This window comes from Capra hircus, chromosome 21 (genome assembly GCF_001704415.2).
Source record: "Capra hircus breed San Clemente chromosome 21, ASM170441v1, whole genome shotgun sequence".
Classification (NCBI taxonomy): Eukaryota; Metazoa; Chordata; class Mammalia; order Artiodactyla; family Bovidae; genus Capra; species Capra hircus.
In genome coordinates, this window is record NC_030828.1 from 51,418,191 (window position 1) to 51,444,822 (window position 26,632).

The window sequence follows — 26,632 nt, forward strand, 5'->3', positions numbered from 1 at the left end:
TCTTTCCCAAGCCCATTTATTATATTTTTATTACTATATGACCGCACTCTTAGGCTTTCTTATACTTACTTTATTGCAGTTTTTTATTACTAGATTTTTCTCACTCTAGTGATGGATTGCCACTGACCTTTTGTCTTTCAATTCTGTTACAAAAAAAAAAAAATACCCTCTAAAAATGTCACATTGGAGAGTGTTCAGTAAGATTAAGGCACAGTTTATAATCTTGTACCTTTATTTCTGAGTGAAATAATACCACATGGTTTCATGTTTAGTAAATTGGTGCAAATGGACTTTAATATCTTCAAGTAAATTACAAAGACAAAAGACAATTATTTAACATGGTTAAAAAGTGTTGTTTTTGAAACTGTCACCAGTTTACATACTGATACAATGGTCTCAGAAACTATTCTGCCATATACCATCATTTTTAATTTTCTTCCCATTCATATTCCTTTCTAAAAAATAAAAGAAGGAAATTATTAGTTAAGTGAAAGTAAGAGGCTCAAATGCTAGAGTAACATTATCCATAAGGCAGACAGGAGAGAAATGAAATGAGGCTAAGTGCTGAAGATTTAATGATAGTTTATCTATAGCCCTAAATGTGATCAATCCTTTTCATCTGATGAGGCTACTTCTTATAGTGTTTCTAACAAAGTTACTACCTTTATTATCTAAACAAGTTACTACCCTCAGAGTCTACAGTTATTTTCACAACAGATATAGTAAAAATGCTATTCATTATATACTACTAATGAAACATTTCCTAAAAATGTTCTGGAAACATTTTCTATATATAAGAACATGTGTATGTGTAAGTATATGTACTATACACAGAAGTGTGTATGTGTGTGTATATTTGCATTATTTTTCTGTTACTGCCATTTACAAATTACTGCAAACTTAGCCACTTAAAAATAGTACAGATTTATTGCCTCACATTTCTGTAGGTCAGAAAATTTATATAGTTTTTGAAAGTCTAAAATCTTGGTGTTGACCAACTGCGTTCCTTTTCTAGAGGCTCAAAGAGAGAATCTGTTTCCTTGCAGTTCGAGATTTTTGCAGAAGTCTATGACGTGTGTTTACAGGACTGAGGTCCTATTTTCTGGCCAGCTGTCAGTGTGAGAACTGTGCTTAGCTTTTGCGACCACTCACATCTCTTGGCTCATAATTCCTTCTCCGTCTTCAGAGTGAGAAAAAGTGGTTCTAATTCCTCTCCTACTTTGTTTCCTGATATCTATTCTATATTCACATATTATCTGATTTTGGTTCTTCCTCATTAGAGTCCAAGGGGGTGAATAGAGTTTACCTGATAATTCAGAAAAATCTCTCTATTAAGATTAAAACCATAATTTTATTTGCAAAGTCCCATGTAACTTATTCACTAACTCTAGGGGTTAGGGTATAGCCATTTTGGGGAATCATTATCCTGCCTATTTCAGTCTACCAAATATTCATATTCAACGCACATGAAAAATATATTCACCCCAATGCAAAAGCCCTAAAGGTTTCACTCTATGATAATATCAACTCAAATTTTCAAAATCTTAACTAAGTATTACCAGTATTAAATTCCCAAATTTTATTAACCAGTCCTCTAAATCAGGTGTGAGTGAAGCTCTGGATATAATCCATTGTGATTATAATTCCTATTTATATTTGGACCTGTGATACTAAATAAACAGATTGTGCATTTTCAAAATGCAGTGGTAGGACAGGAATATGAAAATATTATAGACATTCTGGTTCAAAAGTGGAGAAAATGGAAGAAAAAAATGAGTCACTGTTCTCAAGCCATTTTGAAATCTAATGTGAAAACCCCATTAGGTTGTAAGGCCTGGGAATAATTCTCTACAGTCCTTGATTCCGCTCTCAGAGTACTCTTCTCCATCTTCCTAGTCATATTTTTCCCCCCACTGAAAGAGAGAGGGGTTTTGTAGCAGAGTGGTTTCATCATCCTATTGGTGTTGAATATCTTTCATTTTGTACTGTCTCTGCCCCTTTTAGTCCAAGTTAGCAATATTTCTGCTGCTATACAAGTCTCTAACTTTGTTCTTCTCCTGGCATGTCATGGGGATTCATGCCATTAAACAACAAAAAAATATTTCTTATGTCATATTATCTCTATTTTAACTTTTACTGAGGTGACTGGGGGATAATGAACCCAAGTTTCCCAAGATCACTGGTTAGATTAAGGAATGAGATTCTTAAACTTAACTTCTCAAGATCCTTTTAAATAACTAAATACTTTGTTCTTTTGAGTAGTATAGCCACATCCTTGACTGTTTCTAGAACTTTCTCTTTAATAATGAATTTCTTAAATTTAGTTTCCTTTGTCATGTGGGTAGGTTCAGTTCAATTCAGTTCAGTGGCTAAGGCATGTCCAATTCTTTGCAATCCCATGGACTATAGCATGCCAGGCTTCCCTGTCTATCACCAACTCCTGGAGCCTGCTCAGACTCCTGTCCGTTGAGTTGATGCCATCCAACCATCTCATCCTCTGGTGTCTCCTTCTCCTCCATCTTCAATCTTTCCCAGCATCAGGGTCTTTTCAAATGAGACAGCTCTTCGCATCAGATGGACAAAATGTTGGAGCTTCAGCTTCAGCATCAGTCCATCCAATGGATATTCAGGACTGATTTCCTTTAGGATGAATTGGTTGGATCTCCTTGCAGTCCAAGGGACTCTCAAGAGTCTTCTCCAACACCACAGTTAAAACGCATCAATTCTTAGGTGCTCAGCTTTCTTTAAAGTCCAACTGTCACATTCATACTTTTTAATATGCTGTCTAGGTTGGTCATAACTTTTCTTCCAAGGACCAAGCATTTTTTAATTTCAGGGTTGCAGTCACCATCTGCAGAGATTTAGGAGCCCCCCAAAATAAAGTCTGTCATGTTTCCATTGTTCCCCCATCTATTTGCCATGAAGTGATGGGACCAGATGCCATGATCTTCGTTTTCTGAATGTTGAGCTTTAGTGCTTCTTCACTTTCTGCCATAAGGGTGGCATCATCTGCATATCTGAGGTTATTGATATTTCTCCCAGCAATCTTGATTCCAGCTTCTGTTTAATCCAGTCCAGTATTTCTCATGATTACTCTGTGTATAAGTTAAATAAGGAGGATGACAATATACAGCCTTGGTGCACTTCTTTCCCAGTTTGGATTTGGGTAGGTTGAATTTTCAAAATCAAGATTTACTTTTTGTTTAAAAGTAACTTTTCCTTCATGTATCACTCTCCCCTCATATTTTAATAAGGCATCACTTGCTTTGTCCACAAAAGGTGAATAGAAATATCACTTTTAGATTGATGCACTTACAAATAGAGCAGTAAAATTATCCATGCTCTTCTATTTTCATTATGAAATTTTGTGTTGAGAAGTTACTTTTATAAATGAGTGAGGCTTCCAACCTGGGACCCTACCAACTTTGTGTAATAATTAAACTACTATTAATTTAATCTAATGAGTATTGGGGATTGTTTGTTATTGCAGCATAATGTTAGCCTATGCTCACTGTTAGATAAATAATTTTAGTGGATTTCTGTTGCTTGGTAGTTGATTGGTTGCAGTGGTTAAGTCAGTGGGAATTTAAGAAAATATTGGTAGGATAAAATCTTTTTTTTTCCCCCCCTTTTTTAGAAACTTGACTATAAGGAAAAGAAAATTCATTGAATGGGACTATGAGTAGACCAAGCAAAGGCAATTTAAATATGAATGAGTTTTTTGATATTAATATATCAGAGAGAAAATATTGTAATAAATTTAGGACAATGTATGGGACAAAATCTCTACAGTTGAAAAAGTATTTGAAGAAAAAGAGAATGGTGAATTGCCTTAAGTAATAGAGCAATTTAATTTTGTAAATAGATGTTTAAATGTGACTTTTTTAAAGGCTGGTTTGTGCCAGTTATATAACAGCAATGAAGTTTAGTCTTGCTGTTTTCATGGAGCCAAAGATGAGGATGGTAATATAGCCAAATTTATGATTTTCAACTCCATGCTCAGACTCATTTTCATCTTTTTTCCTTTTCAAGTAAAAGATAAGAGCAACATTGACCAGAGAAAAATAAAAGCAAACTTGATATCCACATAAGACTTTCTTCAAGTCTACATCAATTCAGTACAAGTTGAAATAAGTTTGGAATGAATTTTTGATACCATGTATCCTTTTTTTTTGAAGGACATATTAAGTGTTCAGTATAATACCAGTCATTGTTAAAAGATATTTTAGTAAATACTTCACATTTAATATATTGACTTTTAATTCATATATGAAAAGGAATAATGACTATCAATCCTCAGTTCTGAAATTATGAAAGGTTACAAAAGGTATTACTTTCTGTGTTTGTTGTATGGCTGGTACAAGAAAAAACTGCTTACAAGTCTAAAAGTGCTGATGGAAGGCTTTTCTTTTGACATTCAGTGACAGAAAACAACAAAGCAACAGTATCTGCTGAGTTTTTATTTCAAATTAGTTCAATTTCTTTTCACCATTGAGATCTAATATTTCTATTGTATCTTTGCATTCTCACCTCTGAAAATGAATCACATTTATACTTGCTTGCTAAGTTGTTTAACTCTGCATGCCTCAGGGAAACCCAATTAAAAGTCTTGGCTGTTGCAAAATAATTTCTCTTTATTTAGCCTTCCAAGTTTCCCAGTATTTTGAATTTGAAAGAATGTAGTAAAGGAACAATTATAATTCTTCAATTTATTTTAGGTCTAATTGTATCTTTCTTTACTATCGTATACATGGAAATCAAACTTCTCTCAAAATTATTTTCCTATATGCTTAATTGGGATCTTATAAAACTGTAAAAAAAAGAAAAACAAACTGGATATTCTATATGAAGACTTTTTTTCAATAAAATTAGGTAAGAGTTAAGATTTCTGGCTTTCTCAGTTATCTAGGAGTAAGCTCAAAATCTTTAAAGATACTAATTAGATAAGATACCAATTTTTTTTCCAATCTAGCTCTTTATTTATAGAAACTACATATTAAAAGAAAGAAGATAATTTTAGAACTTAATAAATGTGTTAAATGTACATTAAAAAATGAGGATGAATTTGTATTAAATAGCTATATGTTATAATTTTTTAAAGTTTCAGTCATTTACTAAGTTGTTACTGAATTAAGCACTGCACTAAGGCATTTACATTTAATTGCTTATCTTATCCTCATGATTCTGTAAAGTTTAGCTTACCTAAGAGGAATTTTCACTTTGGGTATGTTAGATAACTTTCCCAAGGTCATACGGTTAAAGTGAAGTCACTCAGTCATGTCCGACTCTCTGTGACCCTATGGACTGTAGCCTACCAGGCTCCTCTGTCCATGGGATTCTCCAGGCAGTAGTACTGGAGTGATTTGCCACTTCCTTCTCCAAGGGATACCCAGGTGCCCTGGATTGTAGACAGACGCTTTACCGTCTGAGCCACCAGGGAAGTCATGTGGTTAAGGATTCACATTTAAACCTCAACGTGCCTGACCCTATGCTCTAGCAGAAGCATAAATGTTTCTACAGATCTGTGTTCTGCTTTAGTGGGCATCAAAATCATTAGCAACTTTCTAGTTATTAGATCTGAAGTGAGGCCTACGATTTAACATTTCAAAAATTTCCCAGTTGCTGATGATGATGGTTTGAGTATCACACTTAAGAACCACTTCTGTGTAAAAATTATAGAAGTTACAGTTGTTATTCATTATGTTATGTTATTCATGTTATGAATATATTATTCATTCATAGCCATGAAGAAATATTCAAATTATATTTAACATACTCTGTAAGAAAACAAGGAAATTTGCAATACTTTTAAGAAAAACTTTCATCGAAATATATCTTGTTCTAGAAATTAACCTCTAGTTATATAGAACAATTTCACAAGTGAAAAGCTTGTTTGCAAAATTCATCCAAAGTAATGCGTTTCTCAGTTAAGAATTGCTCTTATGATGTATACTGTATTACTCATTTGTGACCAGTGTGATTATGTCAGGACATCCTTGCACGAGATCAGTGGTGCCTATGACTTCAATCACCAATCTGAGAACCTTAGAAGATAGAACCATGAACTTTTGAGTGAGTCTGTATTCTCAAAGAAATGATAATCTATGTTCTGAGCTCCTGCCACTTTCACATACACGTCATGTTGTTTTTATTGGCCTCAGCACATTCACGCTTTTGTAAAGATAAAATTATTCTTAACCAAGCAGTGAATAATAAGTGATAACTGTAATTAATTTAGTGGTAGCTGACTCCTGAAAGCACAGTTTTTTTGATCCAAAGACTATAGTCCCGTGTAGATATATCAAGCCATCACTCATTTCCTTAAAAAATACATTGGGGTGTGTGTCACTAACCTTCTTGACAAATCTCTAAAGTAAATGTCCTGTGTAGTATGCAAATGATGGGAATGCTGCAGTGGAGGTGGATTTCCTTGTATCACTGAGAAAGGGATGTGTAAAAGCAGTAGTAGCCAGGTAGATGTGATTTACATTCAGAGACAAGATCGGCGCAATTACCACAATAGTGGTGATCAGAATTGAATTTTTACATGCAAAATCTGTGGTGATATACACTTGATTGTTGGACCACTAGAAATAACTGGATTTGACATTTATAAGCAGCAAATTCAAACTCCAGTTCTGGTGGAAGAAACTTATCTTGAGATAACGCTCTGTAGTGGAAACTCAGAGTGCTCAAGCCAGGACAGTCGGCAGACCCTGTGACCTTCAAATAATGGAGGATGGGGTAAGGGGTCTACCTCTTTGAAATAGAACACTGCAGTTAATCCAGAAGTATGTGCATGTAAATCTTCTCATAATCTGTTGCCACTTGTTAGGATGAAAGTACCCTTCAGTTCATTTCAGTCACTCGTTGTGTCTGACTGAACAACCCCATGGACTGCAGCACGCCAGGCCTTGTCCATCACCAACTGCCAGAGTCCACCCAAACTCATGTCCATTGAGTCAGTAATGCCATCCAAACATCTCATCCTCTGTCATCACCTTCTCCTCCTGCCCTCAATCTTTCCCAGCATCAGGGTCTTTTCAAATGAGTCAGTTCTTCGCATCAGGTGACCGAAGTATTGGAATTTCAGCTTCAGCATCAGTCCTTCCAATGAACGCTCAGGACTGATCTCCTTTAGGATGGACTGGTTGGAGCTCCTTGCTGTTCAAGGGACTCTCAAGACTCTTCTCCAACACCACAGTTTAAAAGCATCAATTCTTCTGTGATCAGCTTTCTTTATAGTCCAACTCTCACATCCATACATGACTACTGGAAAAACCATAGCCTTGACTAGATGGACCTTTGTTGGCAAAGTAATGTTTCTGCTTTTTTTAGGAAAGAAAATTTCTTGACTTTCTGGGAGTAATTGATTTTGGCTCTAATTGATAACAGTCTGTAAAGACTTAATTCACCATTGTGTTCCAACTTCAAAATGAATCTTGAAGGAGTTTAAGCAATGGATTCTTGAATCGAGTTAATCTCACATTTTTCTTTCTTTCTTTCTTTCTTTTTTTTTTCTTTTACTAGCATATAGTTGATTTACAGTGCGTTATTTTCAGGTATACAGCAAAGTGAATCAGTTGTATATATGTGTGTGTATTGTGCATGCTAAATCACTTCAGTCATGTCTGATTCTTTGTGAACCCATGCACTGCAGCCCGCCAGGCTCCCTCACCCGTCTGATTCTCTAGGCAAAAACATTGGAATGGTTTGCCATGCCCTATGCCATGTGTGTGTGTGCTGTGCGTGTCTGTCTGTCTGTCTGTCTCTTCCCTGATGACTTAGTGGTAAAGAATTTGCCTGCCAAATCAGGAGACTCAACAGTTATCGGTTCCATCTCTGGGTGGAGAAGACCGTTGGGAAGAGGAAATGGCAACCCATTCAGTATTCTTGCCTAAAAAATCCCATGGGCATAGGAGCCTGGCAGGATACAGTCCAAAGGGTCACAAAGAGTGAGACACGACTGAGCAGTCAAGCACATTTTATATAATTAGTGTGTATATATCAGTCCCAATCTCCCGATTTATCCCTCCTCTCCTTTCCCCCTGGTAACTGTAGGTTTGTTTTCTGCTCTTTCTGTTTTGTAAATAAGTTCATTTGTATCATTTTTTAAGATCCCACACATAAGCAATAGCATATATTTGTCTGACTTCACTCTGTATGACAGTGTGTAGGTCTGTCCAAGTTGCTACAAATGGCGTTATTTCGTTCCTTTTAAGGCTGAGTAAAATTCCGCCCTATATATGTCTACATCTTTTTTATCCACTCATCTGCAAGTGGTCATTTATGTTGCTTGCCTCTCTTGGCTATCATAAGTAATGCTGCAGTGTATGTTGGGTGCACATATCTTTTAGAATTATGGCTTTCTCCAAATATACGCCCAAGGTGGATTGCTGGGTTGTATGGTAGTTTTATATTTAAGTACTTTCATACTGTTTTCCAAAATGGTTGTATGAATTTACACTCCCACTGGCAGTGCAGGAAGTTTCCTTTTCTCCACACCCTCTCCACATCTATTGTTTGTTGATTTTTTGATGATGTCTGTTCTGACCAGTGTGAGACGATACCTCTTTGTAGTTTTGATTTGCGTTTCTCTATGAATTAGCAATGTTGAGCATCTTTTCATGTGCTTTTTTTTTGGCCATCTATATGTCTTTGAACAAATGTCGATTTAGATCCTCCACCCATTAAAAAAAAATTTATATTGAGCTTCATGAGTTGTGTGTGTATTTTGGAGATTAATCCTTTGTCAGTTATATTTTCTCCAATTCTGAGGTTTTTTCCTTTTGTTTATGGTTTCCTTTGCTGTGCAAAAGATTTTAATTTAATTAGGTCCCATTTGTTTTTGTTTTTTCTTTCGTTACTCTAGGACGTGGATTCAATAAGATATTGCTGTGATTTATATCAGAACGTGTTCTGCCTGTGCTTTCATCTAAGAGTTTTACAGTATCCAGCCTCTCAGAGACCTCTAGATTTCATATTGTTTCAATGAGACAATAGCTTAATTTTTGGTTCTTTGACCAGTGCTGAAATACATATTGTGAAGAGAAATACTTGGGATCAGAGATAATCCACAAGTGATTCCCTGGCCATTAGAAGAGATTTTACAATAAGGGCAAATAGGGCTACTGGAACTTCCTCATTCTTCCAATATGTCAACCAAAAGCAAGTCTACACATTTGCCTGTATCACAGAGATTTAGTGCTAGCAGCAAGTCTTGAAAGATGCAGGTGTGGTGACTGCTACCACAGCCCATATTACCTCATGTGTTTACCTTCAAAAGCCAATGTATTCATAGAAAATCACAGTAGGCTATCCTAGACTTAATGAGATGTTGATGCTAACTACAGCTGTGATCCCAGGTGTATATATATACAATAGTTGACCCCACCCCCATAATGTCTGGTATTTGTATAAAGATTTTCGCCTGGAAAATAACTTATTTCCACTTCCAATGAGCAAGGCAGATGACATAAAATCAGAAGTTTATCCTTCATGGGACTACATGGTAAGTTTACTCCTTGTTGTAACATAGTTCAGACATCTTGGTCAGCTTCATGTACTGTAGAATATCAGGCTGACCCATTTCAGTGTGGTAATGGGACCTGGAAAGGAGGAAGTTGAAAATACTCTGTCTGACTTATTAAGATGTGTGCCAAGGACTTCCCTAGAGGTCTATTGGTTAAGACCTCGCCTTCAATGAAAGGAGTGTGGGTTCAATCTCTGGTCAGGGAGCTACGATCCTGCATACCTCATGGCCAAAAAAACCAAAACATAAAATAGAAGTAATATTGTAAGAACTTAAATAAATACTTTAAAAGTGGTCCGCATGAAAGGAAAAAAAGAAAAAGACAGACATGTGCCAGAATGTAAAAAATATGCTTAGGGGAAGTTTGGCCCAAATTACTAATGAAGTGCTTGAGAACTGAGATATGTTTGGGGGTATCTTCTAAAGTGAGACAAGTTGCTCGGTGTCTGCATATTTGGGGCTACAAATAACATATGACGGCAAACTACTTCAGTTATTTATTTATTTGACAACTTGTACATCTCCTCATTTTAAAGAATCCCAGATCAATGGGACACATTGCCCGGTCAACTGGACCTCTTTTCCTATCAGATGTGATGGCAGTACCAGTGTCTGGGGCAAACCAAGGTGATCTGTGGAAACTCTGCAACCTCAATAGAAAAATAATGTTTACACCTTTTAGTTTTGGAATATGGCCAAGCCCTCTGTTGTCTGTTACTGACTTCTGGGTGAAAAATATCATCTTGTTAGCTCCTGGGCCCTAGTAAATCTGAATGGCCAACCATGCCTACTAAGTGACTAGGCAACCCAAACTGCTGTCATGAATGGGATTTATATAAGTTATCAAACCATAAAAATGGATGTGTATAATTATATTTTATTATAGAAGGGATGTGCTACATAAATGGAAGGCTATAACTGGCTCTGCTGCTGCTGCTGCTGCTGCTAAGTTACGTCAGTCGTGTCCGACTCTGTGCGATCCCATAGATGGAAGCCCACCAGGCTCCTCTGTCCCTGGGATTCTCCAGGCAAGAATACTGGAGTGGGTTGCCATTTCCTTCTCCAATGCATGAAAGTGAAAAGGGAAAGTGAAGTCGCTCAGTCGTGTCTGACTCTTAGCGACCCCATGGAGTGTAGCCTACGAGGCTCCTCTGTAACTGGCTCAGAAGGCACAATTTGTAGTTCATGAAATGGTATCTAGTTCTATTACTTAGCTATTTATCTCTGTCAAGTAGACTCATGGCCTCTGACCAGTTGATGGAGTGGGTAATTAATAGCCCTAGTCTAAAGATGTATCTATTTCATCCATAGCCACTTCACTACGGCACCACTCATCAGTGGCCCTGAAAAATTGTAAAGTGAAATTCTCCCATTGAGAAGAGTTTCAGATGATACTGCTGCTACTGCTACTGCTAAGTCACTTCAGTCGTGTCCAACTCTGTGTGACCCCAGAGACGGCAGCCCACCAGGCTCCCCCATCCTGGGATTCTCCAGGCAAGAACACTGGAGTGGGTTGCCATTGCCTTCTCCAATGCATGAAAGTGAAAAGTGAAAGTGAAGTCGCTCAGTCATGTCTGACCCTCAGTGACCCCATGGATTGCAGCCTTCCAGGCTCCTCCATCCATGGGATTTTCCAGGCAGGAGTACTAGAGTGGGGTGCCATTGCCTTCTCCAAAAATGGGAATAAGAAAGGAAAATAGATGGCAGGTGCTTAGCAGAGTAGGCATGTGACTGGACCACTTTGTAATGAGCTCATAGTGAGAAAGTATTCATTGCATTATGAGATGCACTATTGAAGAAGCAAGTGGGAGGCTTCGCTAGATTCCTCATTTACTGTTTTTCATAAATGAAATATACTGCTTAAATGAAGTTTTTCTCATAATTTGAAAGAATTGTATATAAACAAATATTTCGATTCCTCATCCATAAACCTTAGCTATTTTAATTTTGTCCAAAATTCTCTGCAGTACTATCTAATAAATGTATATATGGACTATAATATATAATTATGACTGATTTGTTGAAAGAATATTTGGAAATATAATCAAAGGCTGGCATCTATTAATACATATTTATTAACATTCAGGGATTCCCTTAATTTAGTACTCTCATTTAGTAACTCAAGCAACTTACTTAAGTAATTGCTTAAATTTTATTAATTTTAATTGCTTAAATTCATCAAGCGACAGGATTTCAGGAAATTGTAACTGTTACAATGGAGAAAGTAGCAAGGCCATTTCAGACATTTGCAAGATGACCATGAGGAAGGAAGCCCCCCACCCCATATCCAGAGTGTCTCTGTTACCCAGAGAAAATCATGCCCCTGGCCTCCAAGTCAGTTCAAAAAAGAGCTGGAGGGAAATCCTCTATATTGGCCACATCTGGCATGATGTGACTGTATACACGTGATATAACATTATCCATGCTGCTGCTGCTGCTAAGTCGCATCAGTCATGTCCTACTCTGAGCGACCCCATTGATGGCACCCCACCAGGCTCCTTTGTCCCTGGATTCTCCAGGCAAGAATACTGGAGTGGGTTGCCATTTCCTTCTCCAGAGCAGGCATGTTTTCATTTCTTTAAATACAGGTAGAAGTCACTAAAGTGAATTTATTGATTAGAGTGTAAGAAAATGCTTTGCAGCATTTTTTTCAATTGCAAATTATATTTTGTTTCTCATAAAACACATATCCTCATGAAGAAAAAAATCGTTACACTATGAGGCTTATAACTTGGATATAATAAGTGAAAAGTTGTGTCTGACTCTTTGTGACCTGATGGACTGTATAGTCCATGGAATTCTCCAGTCCATGGAATCCTCCAGAATACTGGAGTGGGCAGCCTTTCATTTCTCCAGGGGATCTTCCCAACCCAGGGATTGAGCTCAGGTCTCCCACATTGCAGGTGGATTCTTTATCAGCTGAGCCACAAGGGAAGTCCAAGAATACTGGAGAGGGTAGCCTATCCCTTCTCCAGGGGAACCTCCTGACCCAGAAATCAAACTGGGGTCTCCTACATTGCAGGCAGATTCTTTGTCAACTGAGCTATGAGGGAAGCCCATAAAAATAGAGGTTAATTCTCATTCTTTTCTGAGGTTTAATGATAAAATTTTTTCTTATACTTAAAAACACCATTTCATTGTATCTTCTGTTTTTAAATGCATACATATTGCTATTTCTCTCACAGTGTCATTTGTTGCATGCTTTTAACCTAGTAATGAATGAAAGAGTCTTAGCAAGAACTACTTTCAATTCAAATTGATTGACATAACTTATATTTGAGTAAATTAAAGTAGAAATAAATGAAACAGATGAGGAAAGGCCAAAGAAAATGTTATTTATTATCCATTTTAATCTTGTTTTGCACTTAATTAGGACAGCTTCATTCAGGAACAGTGATCTTACATTAATCTTATTTTCTGAATATAGATGAAATATGAGCTTAATAAAAATGTAACTTATCATATTTATTTTAAACAAGATTTCATACCCCTTACAGTTTTAGCTTTTCCTAGCAGTATGGTAGTGTCAATTATTATTTGTCTCTATAAAGAAATTTGAGAAGCAGAAGGATCCCTTTTTTTTTTTTTTTGCATAGAAGCATATTTGAAAAGTTTTATCTATTTTATCCAGTTTTATCTAGCTTATCCAGAAAGCTTCACATAAAGTGTTACATTTGAGAGGTTTAAATGTGTTATATATGTATAAATAAGAACATTGTGAAATTATTTTTATTTTGAGGTAAAGGAGATATACAATATGGAGAATGATGTGATTTTGTGCTTGAATTTTAGGAGTAATTTTTCTCAATGATATTGTTGATTATTTACATATTTCCTTATTTTATTCAGCTACTCAGAGACTTCTGTCAATGGAATTATCTATTTATGCACAGATGTTGGGTATAATACTTATACTCCATTTGTGGAAATTCTATTTCTCAGAATAAAAGTGATTAGTTAAAAGAAAGATATGAATGTGCTTTTTTCATTTCCTCAGGCCACAAAGCATTTATTCAAAATGAATATTTCTTATAAACCTTTTACTAAAAATTAGACCATGTTTGTTTCAAATTAAAGAACAGAAATTAGAATCAATTTTATGCCATCTCTGTATGTTTCCTGTTATCTACTACATAAAATGAACTTTCATAATCTTTTAAATAAACTTCTGGCTTATCAGAATGTCCTGAGATTGTTTTTGGAGTTTTTATCACTAGTAAAATCATTTTCTTACAGACTTCTACCAAAGAAACTTTGTTACAATTTTCCCCTTATGAAAAACGTAGAATTGATGGAAACTAGTATTTACATATTCTTCCTGTGAATAAAAGGAATATTGACTTGTTATTTCAATATTCAACAGTTACATTCAAATAAGGTCTATAAGACAGTGTGTGAACATGCTTCACAAAAAAGCACCCAAGTTTGTAATCAGCATTTAGCTTTTATATTTAGTTAGCTTAAATCTTTTGTTTTCATTAATGACAACTACTGGTTTAAAAAAAAAAAGCTACTAGAGGTTTTATATATGATATAAACTGAAGTACAATGTTTTACTAAAAGCTTCTCCCAAACTTATTTCTTTAAAACATTGTTCCTTCTCATGAATGGAATATTTTCCTCTGCTTTCCAGCATACATAGGTCTTAGACAACTTCTGTGGTAATTTTAACTTTTATCTCAGTCCGGTTCAGTCGCTCAGTTTTGTCCGACTCTTTGTGACCCTGTGAACCTCAGCACGCCAGGCCTCCCTGTCCATCACCAGTTCCCGGAGTTCACCCAAACCCATGCCCATTGAGTCAGTGATGCCATCCAACCATCTCATCCGCTGTTGTCCCCTTGTTCTCCTGCCCTCCATCTTTCCCAGAATCGGTCTTTTCAAGTGAGTCAGCTCTTCACATCAGGTGGCCAAAGTATTGGAGTTTCAGCTTCAACATCAATCCTTCCAATGAACACCCAGGACTGATCTCCTTTAGGATGGACTGGTTGAATCTCCTTGCAGTCCAAGGGACTATCAAGAGTCTTTTCCAACACCACAGTTCAAAAGCATCAATTCTTCAGCATTCAGGTTTCTTCACAGTCCAACTCTCACATCCATATATGACCACTGGAAAGACCATAGCCTTGGACTGGAAGAAACCCAAGCTGGAATCAAGATTGCCGGGAGAAATATCAATAACCTCAGATATGCAGATGACACCACCCTTATGCCAGAAAGTGAAGAGGAACTAAAAAGCCTCTTGATGAAAGTGAAAGTGGAGAGTGAAAAAGTTGGCTTAAAGCTCAACATTCAGAAAACGAAGATCATGGCATCCGGTCCCATCACTTCATGGGAAATATATGGGGAAACAGTGGAAACAGTGTCAGACTTTACTTTTGGGGGCTCCAAAATCACTGCAGATGGTGATTGCAGCCATGAAATCAAAAGACGCTTACTCCTTGGAAAAGTTATGACCAACCTAGATAGCATATTCAAAAGCAAGACATTAGTTTGCCGACTAAGGTGGGTCTAGTCAAGGTTGTGGTTTTTCTCATGGTCGTGTATGGATGTGAGAGTTGGGAAGAAAGCTGAGCGCCGAAGAATTGATGCTTTTGAGTCCCTTGGACTGCAAGGAGATCCAAGCAGTCCATTCTGAAGGAGATCAACCCGGGGATTTCTTTGGGAGGAATGATGCTAAAGCTGAAACTTCAGTACTTTGGCCACCTCATGCCAAGAGTTGACTCATTGGAAAAGACTTTGATGCTGGGAGGGATTGGGGGAAGGAGGAGAGGGGGACAACAGAGGATGAGATGGCTGGATGGCATCACTGACTCGATGGACATGAGCCTGAGTGAACTCCAGGAGTTTGCAATGGACAGGGAGGCCTGGCGTGCTGCGATTCATGGGGTTGCAAAGAGTCAGACACAACTAAGTGACTGAACTGAACTGAACTGACTAGATGGACATTTGTTGACAAAGTAATGTCTCTGCTTTTGAATATGCTATCTAGGTTGGCCATAACTTTCCTTCCAAGGAGTGAGCATCTTTTTGTTTCATGGCTGCAATCACCATCTGCAGTGATTTTGGAGCCCCCCAAAATAAAGTCAGCCACTGTTTTCACTGTTTCCACATCTATTTGCCATGAAGTGATGGGACCAGATACCATGATCTTCGTTTCTGAATGTTGAGCTTTAAGCCAACTTTTTCACTCTCCTCTTTCACCTTCATCAAGAGGCTCTTTAGTTCTTCTTCACTTTCTGCCATAAGGGTGGTGTCATCTGATAGAATGTGGTCCACTGGAGAAGGGAATGGCAAACCACTTCAGTATTCTTGCCTTTAGAACCCTATGAAAGGCAAAAAATAGGACACTGAAAGATGAACTCCCCAGGTCGGTAGGTGCCCAATATGCTACTGGAGGTCAGTGGAGAAATAACTCCAGAGAGAATGAAGGGATGGAGCCAAAGAAAAAACAATACCCAGTTGTGGATGTGACTGGTGATAGAAGCAAGGTCCAGTGCTGTAAAGAGCAAAATTGCACAGGAACCTGTAACATTAGGTCCATGAATCAAGGCAAATTGGAAGTCATCAAACAGGAGATGACAAGAGTAAACATAGACATTCTAGGAATCAGCGAACTAAGATGGACTGGAATGGGTGAATTTAATTCAGATGACCATTATATCTACTACTGTGGGCAAGAATCCCTTAGAAGAAATGGAGTAGCCATCATAGTCAAGAAAACAGTCTGAAATGCAGTACTTGGATGCAGTCTTGAAAATGACAGAATGATCTCTGTTTGTTTCCAAGGCAAACTTTTACTTGGTGTTTCTTTTATCTGTGTTGCAAGTAAATTCTAGTCCAGCTGATTCTGGCCAGCTTAGGTGCAGCCTGACTTCGTTGTATCTTTTTCAAATACTTTCTGACCAAACTGGTTTCATACTGTCACAAATGGTACAAATAGCTTCTGACTGGTTTATAACAACTGGTGATACTTATATCAATAAGAATATTTCTTAATTTAAAATAATGATTTAAACACTAAGCTTTTACCCAGAATGAAGACTTCTTAATTTTTCCTGAAGTCTATACTTAAAATGTTTAAGCAAAACCATAATCAGCAAAAGGAACAAAACTACCTCAGATATCGTCTCACTTGAAATTAAACTGACCTCTTTTAACACTTTGATAGCATCCTTTTGAACACAATGGGTTCATATACATGACATGTTCACACACGGTACAATATAATTAGTATAGTACTGATCACCATTTTGAAATATGCTTTGCTTCCTCAATAATACACCACAAATTATTTTTTAATATTTGTGATTATAGATGTGCTTCATCCTTTAAAGATTTATATACAATCTGATGTAATATACACACTATAACTTATTTTGCCAATCTACTATTCATGATACTTAGGTTTTAACTTTTTTCTACAACTTGAATTTCCTGTGTCAGGAAGAGTACAGTGGATGTCTTTAGCATTGGACTAAAGACATTTACTAAATGTGTAAATTTACTAAACTTGCTCTTTACTAAACGTGTAAATAGCATTGTTCTGTTTCATTGCCCTATTTGTCTGTCTGTATGTAACTATGACACTATCTTGAAAATTATAGCCTTAAGTTCGGTAAATATGGTATTATTAGTCTTCTGACATTCTTAGAAGTCTTTAAGATTGGTTTGGCCCTTCAAGTCTACTACGTTTCCAGTATACCTATGGTGAGCTTGTCAATTTCTACTATTAACACTATGATGTTTATCCTTAGAACCTTTCTCTTTCCAACTATATGTGTATGGTTGTGTGTCATTTCATGTATTTGCGTGTGTGTGTGGTGTGTGTGTGTGTGTGTGTGTGTGTGTGTGGTAGATGAAAAAAATGTTCCCTCAAAGATTTCTCCATCCTAGTGTGGAAATATGTGTGCATGTATACGAAGGGGATGACATAAGAGATGGTTGTATGGCACCACTGATGCGATGGACATGAGTTTGGATAGACTCTGGGAGTTGGTGATGGACAAGGAAGCCTGGCATGCTGCAGTCCATAGGGTCACAAAGAGTCGGACACGACTGAGCAACTGAACTGAACTGATATATTTTCATTAGTATAGATTTCTATTTATATATATATAAAGGTGTGTATTCACTGTATATACACAAATATATGCCACACTTTTATATTATATATATGAAAACATATGTGTACAAATATTTACCTCCTTCCTGTTAAGGATACACTATGCATATTTAACTTGTCCTGATCAATCTGCAATGTAACAAGTTTATAGGTATAATTCCTTTACCACATCCCATACTTTGTGAGATTGTTGTTCTATATTTTGCTTATAATATATATATTATTTTTTACTTTAAACAGGCAAATGGTTTTTAAAAATGATAATGTAAATTTTTTACATATAATTATTTTGGTTCTCTTCATTCTTCATGCCAATCTGGGATGCAAGTAGAAAATATTTTGCTTCAACCTCAAAACTTATTTAAGCAATTTTATATTTCTTGTCTAATGGAGATGAATGCTCTATAAACAAAATGAGTTTCAAAAAAACCAACACAATATTGTTTTAGATTTTAGGCTAAATCTTCTGTCTACAGACACATAAACTCTACCTACATATTTTATAAATTAGTTGATCATTTTAAGTCAGATTTATTTCTGTAGTTTCTTTAAAAAAATAATGGTCAGTCATTGATCAAAAGTTGTTCTTTGGAAATTAAACTTCTGAGTCTCAAGTCACTGACAATAATGTTTGAAGTGAATATCTCCTAAAGTGTCAGCCAATAACAAGGTAAACAGCACCAAAATCTGAGTGAGTGAACAATTTGCCAGTTGAGAGAAAATGAAAATCGCTCAGTCGTGTCTGACTCTTTGGCACCCCATGGACTGTATAATCCGTGGAATTGTCCAGGCCAGAATACTGAAGTGGGTAGCCTTTCCCTTCTCCAGCGGATCTTCCCAACCCAGGGATCAAACTGCCTGCAATCCCACACTGCAGGCAGATTTTTTACCACCTGAGCCACAAGGGAAGTTCTTTAAGTAATTACGTCTTCACTTACTTAAAGAATCAATGAATATCATTTATTCTCTATCCCCTTGTTCTCTGGCCCATATGCAATGGGTAATGATTCAGTCATTCACTTTAGAGATTTTGTAAGGAAAGACTACAAAATTTTAAGGTCATTAGAAAATGAAAATATTAAATGATATTATTGAACCACTGATTAGCCTATGGATATGTGTGTGTGTGTGTGAGTGTTGATTTAATGCTCACACATAATTGGAATCTCTTACATTTAGAATAGCAGCAGAATAATGTCAAAGTATACATAGAACTTGTATGTTAAATTGTTGGATTACTTAAGTAGAATTTGAGACAAAGGACAATGTGTAACATTTGTGAATGTTTCTGTGCTAAAGCTTTTATTCACACACACATACATGCATACATAAATTAAACAATTAACTCTCCAGATGTGTTTCATATATTACAGTGTTTCTGCCTAACAGAGACCTCGCAAAAGTTCAATTCTGGTTTGTTACTGTATTACAAGTCTTTCTTGTGGACACAGTTCAGAATTAGTATATTGTGTTCAGGTCCAGCTCTAATTTACACAAGAGTTTCAAAGACAGTTTAGTAACATCATCATAGCCTCAGCAATCTTGTTGAGATTTAATTAGACTGGAAAATAATTTAATATTTATTTTAGTGTTCTTACAGTGAATTTGTTTTTAATCGAAGCAATTAATTTTGTCATCATTAGTGTTCATCATTCGTGTTCACTCTTTGGGATTCATTTTCTTCAGAATTCATTATCTGATTCAGTCCTGTAACACTATTACATAAATTTATTCCCCCAAAATTTGCTTTTATTTTACTAAGTGGACTATGCCTACAAATTCTTTGCAAATTGATACCTGTGGTGGTGGGGAGAGAATGGAGGGAAATTCCTTTCCTTTAGGGAACTAATTATCATTTTTAACCTACCATTTAAAGATTATTAAAGATTTTTGCTTCATAAAAAATGTAACATTAATATGCATTGAGGAAGATTTCCTATGGCTTTATTCTTCATTTTCAAATGATCTAATTTCTCAGACTTGCTACAGATCCACCTTTAATATAAATTCTTAAAGAATGAGCCTGCTCCATTTTATTGTTACTACTACATGCTCTTAATATGCCTTAAGGATATATTTATCATGCCTGATGTAGAATGTAAGAGTGAGTGTTAACAGGATAAAAAGTGATAACAGTTGAGGTAGGAACTGACAGAAAATATACAAAGAATAATGGCATAAATATAATTCTCATGCCTCCCTGAAATGAAATTTACTTTAAAATACTAGATAATAAATCCAGGCAAGAAAGCAGTTGTTCAAAGCAGTCTTATACATTGAATTAATTCACTAGCCCTGTAAGAATAAGTTTATTTATATTGCTGTAAGTCTATCACATATAACAAATTTCTGGAATAAGTATTAGAGTATACATGAAATAGCCATTTTGTTGAATACACATTTTATTGTGACTTTTATATAAAGTAACATAGTCAATATCTTTCAGCAAATAATATTTCTTTGATAAGTGAGATGACCAGTTAAAACAGAATTTCTTGGTTTAAAGGCATTTGAAAAATGCTGGGTAAAATAAATTTTCAAAAATCCCCTTACTAAAAAATTTTTAGACCTTAAATTATAAAATTATTCAAAATATGTAAATAAGGTACAATATTTTCCCTACATATTTAACAGCAACATTATTAAAAATAAAACATAATGAGGTTTGGATTAACTTTTCATTTATGGAAAATAATTTGTTAACTATATTTTCCTGTATGTTGATAATATTCTGGAAAATAAACTATATGCCATATACTTTATGAGCAGTACCCTGTATTTTAAACATTCAGTTGTTCAAGCTATTTTAGTGTTATCCAGCTGAATAACAGCTCTCCATTGAAAAGCAGAGTATTAAAATTAATATGCTGGCTTTAGATATAATTTATCCAGTTTTTCTTGTTAGTATGCTATTATGTGAAGTTAAAATTAGGACCAGTGATTAGTACAGAAAATTTTACCAAGAGATTTCAGGGCATGTATTTTTAAGTACCTACTCTGTGTAAAATTGTCTGTTGGAAATGTACACCACAAAGACTCTTGATTTTAAAATAATGCATTCTTCTAGAGAAGCAGAAAGTGAAAGTGAAGTCTCTCAGTAGTGTCTGACTGTTTGCGACCCCGTGGACTGTAGCCTACCAGGCTTCTCTGTCCATGGGATTCGCTAGGACAGAGTACTGGAGTGGGTTGCCATTTCCTTCTCCAGGGGATCTTCCCAACCCAGAGATCGAACCCAGGTCTCCCGCATTGGAGGCAGACGCTTTAACCTCTGAGCCACCAGGGAAGCCCCATGCTCCTGTACAGAAAAAAAAATAAGCAAAGATAAACAAGCAAATAAAGATAAGTAGATAAAACATGAAGAATTATCTTGGTAAAGAGTCAGTCAGTCTCAAGTTTCCAAAAGATTTTTTACATATGATAGTCCTTAAATAAGAGTATAACTAAAAATGACAACAAAGCATTGAGTTTAGTGACAGAAGAAAAAAGGGCCAAGGATAAAACTTAAAAAAAAAAAAAAAAGGCAACATTTCATAGGTGAAAGTGATCAACAAGATAATGCCCAAGATAAAAAGATCTTCTAGAAAAGGGACTTTTCAACAACAATTTCTAGGGATATTTTCAGGAATATAAAATATATGGAAATAAATCATTGCATTTTTCATTTTGAGTAATGGTGATGTGTTAAAGGAAATGATAGGGTCAGAGGTCATTTTAAGTTGTTGAGTAGTTGTTACAGATTCTTCTTAATAGAATTTTTCTGTTAACATGTACAGAAGAATAGAAACAGTGAGTCAATATTACTTTGAGAGAGCTGAGAATTTGCCTAAGTAGAAGTTTGGAGAGAAGGATGAAGATGTGGGGAAAAAAAAAAAATCATTGATGACTTAAACTCTTGGAGAGTTTATGAGGGAATAGAGTTAATGTCCAGGTGAAAAATATTAACCCTGGAAAGGAAGAGTACTGTTTTTCTTCTGAACAGAGATGTGACAATTGGTTAAATATGAAGAAAATGAGGTGAAGTATATAGAGAATTTTAGGAGATTTGCAATAAATGACACTTAATTATTTTATACAACCAAGTAACTGGTCCTATTTTAAAAAAGGAATAGACAAATTTGATCTGACAAGAATAGAATACAAGTAAAACATACAAAAGAAATTAAGATAGATTTAAAATTCAGTAAATCAGCTTTATGTATTGGATTTTGTACCTCAAAAACTGTGGAACTTCTAAACCCCAGTACTTTAGAATGTGATTTACTTGAAAATAGGGTTATTGCAGATATAATTAATTAAGAAGCAGTCATATTGAAGTAGAGTGGTCCCCTAATCCAATGTAACTGGTGTCCGTATGAGAAGATGGTCATGTGAAGACAGAGACCCAGGGATAACATCATGTATAGATGAAGGATCAATATGATACACCTATAAGCCAAAGAATGCTTGGAGCTACCATATGCCAGGAGAGAGGCACAGAGCATATTACCCCACCAAGCCCTTAGAAAAAACTGACCTGTCACCTGACACCTTGATTTTGGACATCTATCCTCTAGAACCATGAGATAATAAATTTGTACTGTTTTAAACCACCCACTTTTGAGGAACCTTGAAGCCTTAGGATTAGAAATATGTAAAAATGTGAATTTAGATAGATTTAATTTTCAGTAAATTAATTAGCATTGATATTTTAGTATCTCTAACGGCACTTTAGGAACAAAGCAGAGAGAGTCATTTACCCAAGGTTGCTGCTGCTGCTAAGTCGCTTCAGTCATGTCCGACTCTGTGCGACCCCATAGACTGCAGCCCACCAGGCTCCCCCAACCCTGGGATTCTCCACGTAAGAACACTGGAGTGGGTTGCCATTGCCTTCTCCAATGCATGAAAGTGAAAAGTGAAAGTGAAGTCGTTCAGTCGCACCCGACTTCATGACCCCATGAACTGCAGCCTACCAGGCTCCCCCATCCATGGGATTTTCCAGGCAAGAGTACTGGAGTGGGTTGCCATTGCCTTCTCCAAAATATATGTATAATCTTTAGTAAATATGTCAGAATATTTGATTGATGGAAGAAAGTACAAAGTAATAATATCTTTTATGTTATTTGTTTTATGTGTGTTAGAGCTAAGTTTTATGATTATTGGTTATTCTTTCAAATTTGTGTCATCATTGTTGTTAAATATGTCAATATTTGACATTGGTATAAAATAGAGCAAAGCTCTTAGGACTACATTTTCATAGCATTATAAATTTGTCAATTTTAGTTTTTTGTAACCTGTTGTTTGTGTCTACAATAATACTTCTGCAGTTAGAAAATAGAATGTATAATTTTCTGAAAATGGCATTGGGAGAGAAAATATTAAAATATTATTAGATTATATTTACTGTGTTATTTTCTCAGGCTAGAGGATAATTAGGGATAGAACAAAACATTGAGGTTGAAGAATATTTTAAGTACTGGAAAATATGAATCCATAGATGAGAAGAAATTGAAATGCAGTTACAAGAATAATTATCACCTTATAACTATACAAAATTATTACATTAAGATTTAGGCAAGTTTCTAGGAACCTAATTTTCATCATGTGAACATGCTTTTAAAGAATATTAACTGAAGATAATAAGGACATTACCTTCCCAAAGTCCCCAACTATCCTTTCCCCCAGGCAACTCTAAGTTCATTTTCTGTTAGTTTCTTTCTGTTTTGTAAGTAAGTTCATTTGCATTGGTCACGTACACACTGCTATATTTTAAAAGGGAAAACCAACAAAGACCTATTGTATAGCACATGAACTTTGCTCAATATTATGTGCCAGCCTGGATGGGAGTGGGGGTTGGGGGAGAATGGATACATGCATTTGTATGGTTGAGTCCCCTTTCCTGTTCAGCTGAAACTACCACAACATTGTTAATTGGCTATACCCGAATACAAAATGTTTTGGGTGTTAAAAAAATAAAAAGAAAAAAAGAAAAAAACAATAGGACATTTGAGAAAGCAATGCATAGATGCTAAAAATGAGGTTGCCAATAAAGATGGCGATGAAGTAAAGTGGAAAAGATTCACAAGGAGCTGGGCGTGCCTAGATATTAAAAGGAAATTTCCTGAAAGTAACAAAAGAAAGTAGTATAAAGGTTGTATTTACTATAGGCAAAGCATTTGTTTGAAAACATATTGACTTCCAAAGGTAATTTTACTTTTCCCTGCCTGTAAATACTTAGAGATCATGGAAATCTAATGTACCTTGTATTGACAATACTAAAAATTTAAACTGTTAATGGATCTCAAAGAGGGAAAATAGCTGTTAGAATTTTCAGGATCATCAACAGGGAACAAATATTGTAGATTATTAAAGTAGTTGTTCTCCCCAGTCTAGTTTTTGATGTTTAATTTTATAACACCTACTGGTAGTAGAGATGAGGTACTGGCTATAGAATGTAGGCTGTGCTCAGTTGCTTCAGTCGTGTCCGACTCTGCCATCTATGGACTATAGCCCACCAAGCTCCACTGTCCAAGGGATTCTCCAGGCAAGAATACTGGAATGGGTTGCAATTTCCTTCTCCCAACCCAGGAATCGAACCCATATCTCGGGGATCTCCTGCATTGTAGGCAGTTTCTTTACCCACTGAACCACCTGGGAAGCCCTTTAACACACTGTTGCTGCTGCGGCTACTAAGCTGCTTCAGTCGTGTCCAACTCTGTGCGACCCCATAGACGGCAGCCCAGCAGGCTCCTCCATCCCTGATATTCTCAAGGCAAGAACACTAGAGTGGGTTGCCATTTCCTTTTTACACACTAAGACCCGCTAAACCTTGTTTCCATTAGCTCATGGTATCAGAATGTGGAGAAGCAAACCTCCAGGTCTGTCTCCTGACTACCTTCATTAGGCATGTAACTGGTCTGTTACCAACTGCACACAGGCCTCCTGAATGCATGGTTTCTCCAGCCCTGCAGAGCTGTTTAAACTGCTGCCGTAAGAGATATACGCAGTAAGCAAGGACACCAGTATAAAGACAAACTAATTGAATAGTGTCGGAGCAGCATGTCACACACTCCCATCAAGCAGAGGATATGAAGTAAGTGAGGAACAGAACCAGGAGAAATCATGTTCTGGAGCAGGGCTGGTGGGCACTGCGAGTGGGCTGTGCAGCGGTGGGCTGTGCAGCGGTGTGCTGTGCACCAGCAGGAAGCCAAGAGATGCGCTCCATACCGAGTTTCTATCAAGAAATGGGAAGAATGGGGTCTGACAGGAAAACACTCTATCCCTCAATAAAAGCAGAGCATGGTTCATGGACTCTGAATGCACATTTATGGCATAAAAGAATTTCAATTCTCTGTTTTCATAAATCAAAACTCTCAAGTCTTTGTGATTGAGTTTCACATTAACGGGCACATTAGTTTGCCTAAAACCTAAGCATTGTCAGTTTGAGAAGAAATCCACTGTGATATATAGATTCCCCATTTAAATTCTAGGGTTTCTTCTTTTGATCCTTCGTAAAATTTTTTATCCAAGAGACAGAAAAGATACACACATATATATTTGGAATCACGAACCATTAAAGAATGAAATAGGAAATCATAAAGATTTAAGTTTTGGCAGCCCTTGCTTTTTTTTTTTTTTCTTTAGTTCTTTAAAGACTGTAGCAGAATAAAAGGATCACTGGCTCCTAGAAATAACAAGTGATGAAACTAAAAACAAACAAACAAACAAATGCACATCCCAAACAAGGTCAGGTAACCTCAATTCCCTGCCCTGCCCCATGGTAAAAAAGATGAATACCTTTAGTAGCAGTTCAGAATTCATCTTTATAGAATGTAGATAAAGAGTATTATTTTTTTCATCCTTTCTGAAAGGGATTAGAAGCTTCAGAAAACTGAATTACCAATGAATTTCCTAGCTAATGTTTCTTTGTCCTAAAGTTGCATAAAAAATAATGACATTCATAAGATATGCTCAACTCTTTAGTTTACTTGCTGAATTATTACCGAGAGTTGAGGGTATAAATGAGATTGGGCCAAAGCAAAAGTCAGATCTGAGATATAATTCCGTGCATTTCCAATAGTAGTTATGGATTTTTTTTTTAACATCTCCAATCATGGTAGAATGATGGTTGGTGGGAAACATTTGTCTCATTTAAAACACACTAAAAAGTAAATCTGGGAAACTAATAACTTAATTCAGTATTGATTTACTTGATTTAAGTAGTAGGTAGAATGTAGCTGCATTCTTAGCTATTTTCTCTTAGGGACACTTCTTGAAGTCTGATTCCTAGTATTTTTTAGACCAATTCAATCCTCATGTTATATCGATTATTCAGGAAATTGTATTAAAAGCACCTAGCCAGATCAGCTAAAGCTCATGATCATTTGTGATCAAACAAATTATTTTAAAATGTTATATAGGTATATATACATGATATAAGAGGGCTTCCTTGTTAACTCAGACAGTAAAGAATCTGACTGCAATGCAGAAGACCCAGGTTTGAACTCTGGGTCAGGAAGAGCCCCTGAGGAAGGGAATGGCAACCCACTCCAGTATTCTTTCCTGGAGAAGTCCATGGACAGACCATGGGGTGGCAAAGTGTCAGACATGACTCAGTGACTAACACTTTCATACATGATGTAAGAAGTCCAGCCAAAGCCATTCTTGTTATTCCCAAGATATTCCCATAGGAAGCTTTCTGGTTCATTCAAAATCTATGTACATTATTGGTTTTGCCCTTCTCTGCTTGTTCACATTTAAAAAAATGTAAGGAAAAGAACTATTAAAAATTGACCTTTCCCCACCTCCCCATAGCATTTAGAATGTGCAATAACAGTTCAGTGTATAAAAAAATAATATTCCTAGAAGCTCTTAGCACGTTCTCCTCCTCAGGTAATCTGCTTCTGTAAATCATTCATGCATTCCTATCACCCAATGAATAATTAAAATGACCATCTAGGATTTATTAATAAATATAGTGGAATAAGTAGAAAAAAATATTT